This window comes from Micrasema longulum, unplaced genomic scaffold (genome assembly GCF_059751315.1).
Source record: "Micrasema longulum isolate JH-2025_06_02 unplaced genomic scaffold, ASM5975131v1 h1tg001528l, whole genome shotgun sequence".
Classification (NCBI taxonomy): domain Eukaryota; kingdom Metazoa; phylum Arthropoda; class Insecta; order Trichoptera; family Brachycentridae; genus Micrasema; species Micrasema longulum.
In genome coordinates this window covers 126,079-133,167 of record NW_028278711.1, presented here as the reverse complement: position 1 = coordinate 133,167, position 7,089 = coordinate 126,079, and the positions used below count along the sequence as shown (strand labels likewise).

Genomic DNA, 7,089 nt, shown 5'->3' with positions numbered 1-7,089 from the left:
TTATCTTTTATTTGTCATCTTGGATATTTTATGTTTCTTTTGTACTTTTTTGTAGTTTTTTAAAAAAATATTTTACTTTTACTAATTTGTTTAGTTTTAATTATTCAGTTGAATTATATAAAGTTATATTAAATAATTCATAATGAATTGTACACTGCTGTGATTATTCCTGTAAAACTTTTTTTTGTAAAAGGTTCCTGGAACGGTTAATATAAAAATATACAAAAATCAAAATACATTGATTTACCACACATCCGTCTAAGAGACATTTCGACCGCGTTCACTTGGCTTTCATCCTTCCTCTGCCAGTTCTATGTTTCACTTCCATGCATAAGTATTGGAATTAAAAAATATTTATATTTGTATGAATAAAATAATAAAAGAGCAGAAAATTTTCAGCAGCAGTGTAAACCTTTACGATTTTGTTTTACTTTTGGTGGTCATTTTTTATTTGAAAAAAAGGGACACAACTTATGTTGATACCTAATAATAAAAAAAATATATATATGGTGTTGGAATGATCGATCACCCAGAGTCGTTAATTATAATTTTAATAAAATTGCGCCATGTTCCACAATCCCATCGCATGTTAATTTTTACGAAATAAATAATTGATCAAATTGGAAAAAACTCTCACCTTCATAGCGTTCCGGGCGACCCCTTAACCCCCCAAGGGAGGCATGGAAGATGGTAGAGGAATAAACTTCTGAAAATAAATAGACAAAACGTGAGCAGGTAATGTTGCGTTTAATAGAAAAAGAGGGTATAAATTACACTGGGTCAAAGGACGAACGATCACCTTTTTTGTCTGTTTGTACAAAACAACCTACCCCGTTTAGTTGATCATTAGATTAAAATTATTGCGGATAATTTATAAAGCGCTATTTTTTTGGAAATCACATGACGCTGTACAATAATTGTCCCAACACGTCTTGCAGCTTCATAGCGCATGGACAGTTGTAATTTAAGTTCCTAGTATTCAATTATAAAATAACTTTACAACATATAAGAACTTGATTACAGCACGTCTTGCAGATACAGAGCGCATGGACGTTATGAAACTAAGCCTCCGAACGCATTAAAAAAATATTTTTTTAAATTAAAAAAAAATATATATTTTATTTTTATTTATTAATAAAACATTTAACACAAAAAGTACATATTATTTTATGTATTTATTTTTACTTTTACATTGTTTGTATTCTTTTTTCTATACAGAATAATGTTCCCTCTCTGGGGTGTGCCGTGCCGAGGGATACATTTTACAAAATGTGAAACATGCCTAAGATTAACTATTTAACAAAGTTAACATAATAATAACAATAAAAAAACGTTATTAATCCAATAAACCTAATTCTCATTTACATAATAATCAATAAAAAACTAAAATAAAAAAAAAACACAAGACCAATAGAACAAATTTCGTAAACAGTACACATATTTTACCTACCTATACTCCCAGGAGTTATTAAAGAAACTCATTTAGGACCGTACATAAAAAAAATACATTTTTGTGACAATACACCGAAAACAGTTTTTCTCGTGTAATGTGTATCTAAATACACGAGATAATACGGCCGCGAGAGCATTTAAAATACCAGCCCAACACGGCCTGAAGCTACAGAGCGCATAGATGGTTGGAATTCTAAACCCTATTTGTGAATTTACATTTGAAATTATTTGATAGTTAATGACATTAAAACACAGAAGTTAGATTAACGAACGTCTTGCAGCTACAAAGCGCATTGACGTATGCCATTCTAGAAACCTAACGAAAAAATATACATTTGGCATAGTAATAGTTAACCAAGTGTGTCCACAATAAAAAGTAAAAAAAAGCTTATTTTTTTTCATGAATCACTGTTTTCGCAAATTAAGTATATTATTTATCAATATTTTAAGCATTAACTTTGTGGTCAAATATTTTGCTAAATGTAATTGAATACTTGTATATGACCACTTACCGCCTTTTCTATGTCTACCGGTTTTGAGACGTACCCGTCTCTTCGTCAGGACACCAATTAAACTAACACGCAAAACCCACTATAAACCTTCACCGTAGTTGTTGCACAAAAATATAAAACCAACACTATTTAGGACAAACATACACTGTTTAGGTTATGAAAATATTTTATACTGTGTTTCAAATTTATTTTTTCGAAATGTCTGGAATAAAAGTTTCTCGTAATGTTTTTATCATTGCCCGCGTTTTTGCCTTATCCGTTGCATCCAAAATTAGGCACCTACTGTATCCGAAATTAAGACCCTATTTACCTCACCCCAAAATAGCGAAATTTTGAAAAAAAATATTTAATAATTTTATGTACTTTTTTCATTGGAATGGTGTTTTATTTTTTAGAATAGAATTGAAGTGGGTGATAATACCAAACCGTAAACCATTAGTTTCATATTTTAAATTCTACATCATGAGAACAAAATGATATCCGAAATATGGGTATTTTCCCCTACCTACATAAACGTATTGAATAAATAAATTTAAAAAATAAATGATTTAATTTTAGACTCTTCGCGTTCTTTTCCTAAAAGCAAGCGGGGTCAGAACGGGGGTAGAAGGTCGTCTTTCTCGACACGTTGAGCTGATTTGCAAGTTAATAAGTCAGCAGTGCCACGGGTTGTGTAGAACACAGGCCAGTTCATGTCACCCGACCCGAACTAAATTCTGAATGAGAGAGGTAAACTACGGTAACTCCGAATATGATGAAATCGAGTTACTACTATATATGTCGGAGAGTGAATGCGGGCAACAAAATGAACGGCGTACTATCACAGAGGCACTCCTTACATGTGGGTCCAAGATTCTTCAATCTTTTAACTAAGGATCTACAAAACATCAAATCACTGGTACAGTTTAAAGTGGGTTTGAGGTCTTGGATAAGCATGGAAGGAGCAGATACACATTCTTTAAAAAATAAAAATAAAAATGCATACTGCAAATAAATCATATTTTCGTAATTTCAGCGTATGTTAATTTGGTTTTTCTTTTATTATTCTTTTCTTTTCATGGTTATGTCATACCATATATATGTGCTATAAACTATTTAATAATTGGAATGGCCCACGCTCAGACGCTGTAGTCTTTGTGGGTATTTTTTCCAATTCATATTATAGCTTAATTTTAAGATGTATTTTTCTAAAGTGAATTTTCGTAACTATATTTCTATGTAAATAATATATGTATGGAAAAATAAACAAATAAAAAAAATTGTTAGTAAAAATATGTTTGGTTCTAATACCCTAAATTTTATTTATTATTTATTTTTATTTATTAATTTTATTATGCATACATTTGTTAAGGACAGAGACACAGTTTATAGCGACACAATCAGGAACGACCCATGTCTGTGAACTTGCTCCGACTCGCTAGAAAATCCGTGTTGAGTCGGGGCACCTGTAATGCATTAATAACCATACATTCACACACATATATGCATATATATTCGCACATACATATTTATTTTATTTTATTTTTATTTTTATTTTATTAGGGAAATCAACAGTTCTACATACATATTTTTAGTAAACAAACAGATATAGTGTATAAACTCAGAACCAATAACAGATTTCCACATAGTATACAAAGTTAGTAAAGAATATATATATTACATATCAAATAAATACAAACAATTTATACATATAAAAATGTTATTTTCAAGTACTCAATAATCAAAGATTTTTTAAATATTAATTTTAAGAACATTAAGTTACAGTAAATTGGGCGGGATAAGGACAAAAAAGGACAAAAATGCTTGAAGAGAGGATAAGGAGGGGGGGGGGGGGGGGAGATGTACATATTTATTATTATAATGTCTACTAAGTTACATAATACATTTTTAGTTTAAATTTTAAATCTGACAGAGTGATGTTTGTATAATCTATATTTTTAAATTTTGTATTGTACATTGAAAAAGTCCTACGAAAAAAAGCATTTTTAACATACGATGTCTTACTTGTTGGTACATGAAACAGGTGGTACCGTCTACAAATCCTGGCTGGCACATGTATTGTTATTAAAACAAGCAGCTCTGTACAGTCAACCATTCCTGTCACAATTTTGTAAAGCAGTAGTTGGTCCGCACACACTCTGCGGTATTGTAGAGAAATGATTCCATGGAAGGTGGAGGCAGTGAGGGTAGATACATAAGAAATACCGGTTTTGTATTTAAGGTACTTTATAAATTTGTTTTGAATATTTTCTATTCTACTTATATATATGGCATACTGGGGATTCCATATCTGAGAGGCGTATTCCAAATGGCTTCTGACAAATGTATAATATAATGAAATAAGGGCCTTTGGATTATCAAAGTGTTTACTCATTCGAATTATGAAACCTAACATATATTATGTTTTATACATACATATACATATATATTAAGTTTATACACATCATTGATACTTTATACATTATTACATTTTACATTTATAAATACATATTAATCATTTACCAGTTAGTCCACATTTGATCGCAGAAATCCATTCCCGTTCGAGCAAACCAGTTACTCAAACCAGATTTGAATTTCGAAAATGACTCAGATTCCTTTGTTACCTGATCTAGTAAATTAAAAATTCTTCGACCTAACCACAGAGAAATATCTGAGAAATTTAATAAAACGATTGACCACAAAATTAATGCTTTAAATATTATTAATATTTTTTTCCTTTTTATTTAGTGCCTAAGCGAACTCCGGGCTGACATTATAAAAATCTTTACGTCTGCATTTCAATAGTGGCTTTATTCACTCGCGACCGATGCAGAATAACCCGGGGGCATGCTTAAAAACGCCGACGAAGGCACATTTATTATAGCATGCAAAACTCACCTCTAAGGGGGGAAATAAATATGAGTGCGCCCCTTTTTTATATCTCCTCGAAGACAGGAGCAACCGTCGACGTTCCGTCGATTCTTTATTTATTTAATATATATACGGCCTAAACCAATTACAACAAAGAAACATCTATACAAGAAATTGAACAAAAATAATATAAAACTATGTAGCAAAGACAAACAAGGGCAATAAAATAATGGTATACACTCAGAGTAATAATGCGTAACCTAGAGAGAAGCCCTATCACTATGTTTCATAGAACGCAAGCGATGTTGGTTAGGTTAGGTTAAGTTAGGTAAGGCAATTTTCCCGATGGAATGATATATTTTATCGGGATTGAAAGTAGTTTGGTTTTCCAATTATTGCTATGAAAGAAATATTGTGATTCGTTAATCTATGGTCATGTAGAATCGTTATTCCGTTCACAAATTCAAATTTCTACTACAAAACCAAAACGAAAAACAAACCAAATTTAACCATAGATAAAGCTAGCCAATTTTATAAATGTAAAGAATTAATTTCAAAATGATTCTTATTGACAATCCACCATACTATACTGCCTACTCATTTCCAAATAATGTTGCTCATCCATCAATGTTGGCGGCCTCCGTGGTGTAGTGGTCAAGACGCTTGACTCACACACGGAAGGTTCCGGGTTCGATTCCCGGTGAGAACACAAAAATTAAAATGTGATTTTTCTCAAGCCTGGGTGCTCTGTGATGTAATTCACCACTGTAATTAGGCCTCCTGGCCTGTTGTGGTGCAAAAAAAAATGTAAATGTAAATGTAAAAATGTAGATATATTATATATTTTTTAAATTGTATTTTTTTTTAAATTAGAAGAAAAAATAAGTATCCCATTTTACTTCTCACCTCTCCGGTTATCATTAAAAAACATATATCGGCCGCTCCGTTATGACGTGGAGGAAACACTGACAAACAAACACACTTTCGCATTTATTCAATAAGTATGGATGTTTGTAGGTATGTAAATCTTTATAGTAAACTAGCGAACCCGACAAACGTTGTCCTGCCCGAACGTTGGCTTGCCTGCTATTAGCTTGGAAAAAGACTTTTCATTGATAAGTAGGTACCTAGGTACTTGTTTATGATTGAATTCCAAAACTAAAAATAATTCATATTAATATATTGAATTATTTTTGCAAATGTAAACTCGGCTCTCCTCACCAACAGGGGTGCACTTTATTCATGAATGCGATGTTATAAAATGTATTGAATGACAGTAAATATTATTTTATTACCAAAAAGTCAGTTAAATGAAATAAATGGGAAGAAATTATTGGCAATGTAAGGAAATAATCTGATTGGGATCCATAAAAGCGAATGTTGTTTGTACACATTTAAAAACACATATTTTTAAACACAAAAAAACAACATCCTTCCATTTTTTTGTGCATGAATTCTAGTCGAACGCAACCCACACGACGCAGGTCGATGAAAAAAAGATTTATGCTTCTATAACCTTTTTTACAGATTCGATTGAGAATTTAAATAACTACGAACACGCGCAGCGCGAAGATCTACATTTTGCTAAAAACCGCACGTAAATCGGTTAAGCCGTTTAGGAGTTCAGTGACATCACACGTACAAAAGAATTGTAAATATATAAAGATAAATAAATTGCATGCATATAAGTTTTGAACGAATTTAAACAACAGACAAAGATAATCAGGACATGTAGACAGGAGTCTAAAATATAGATATTTATACATCACAGTATAAAGGAAGATTTTTCCGTCTTTTATACCTGATTCCATTCGGAACAATCGCTTAAAACCCGAGAGGCAGTTTTCTGAAAATGAGATTGCTGTGAACTTGGAACAAGGATGTTCTAAAAAAAATTAATGATATTATAAATTTTATTAGAAAAAGATAAATACTCAAGTTCTTATTTGCTTACTCAAATATTTCAATTTTTAGACCTTTGCCTAAAAGTCGTAAATAACTTGTGTTTGAAAAATGTAAAACTAATTGTGGAAGAGTGGGATTTGAACTTCGGACCTTTGGTTCGCGAGTCCACAATATTACCACAAGACCACAATCCGGTATTTAATTTATTTTAATTAAACTTTTTTTACATACAAACATGCACACTTGTATGTACATTTGCCTAACAAAAGTGATTATGTATGCACAATATTTAATATTTGACTTACTGAAGTAAAACTTTTCAGTGGAAAAATGTATTTTGCCATTACATGCTAAGAGTTTATTCAAATTA

The 7,089-nt window shown here is 31.3% G+C and overlaps 1 long non-coding RNA gene across 1 annotated transcript in view; it reads right to left on the bottom strand.

Annotated features, from left to right (window-relative positions):
* Positions 1-644: 644 nt before the first annotated feature.
* Positions 645-7,089, bottom strand: part of LOC148275018 (uncharacterized) — a 100,296-nt gene continuing 93,851 nt past the window's right edge. Inside the window, exon 4 of the long non-coding RNA XR_015824130.1 lies at positions 645-706. This is a non-coding gene — a long non-coding RNA (uncharacterized LOC148275018). The remainder of the gene's footprint in view (positions 707-7,089) is intronic.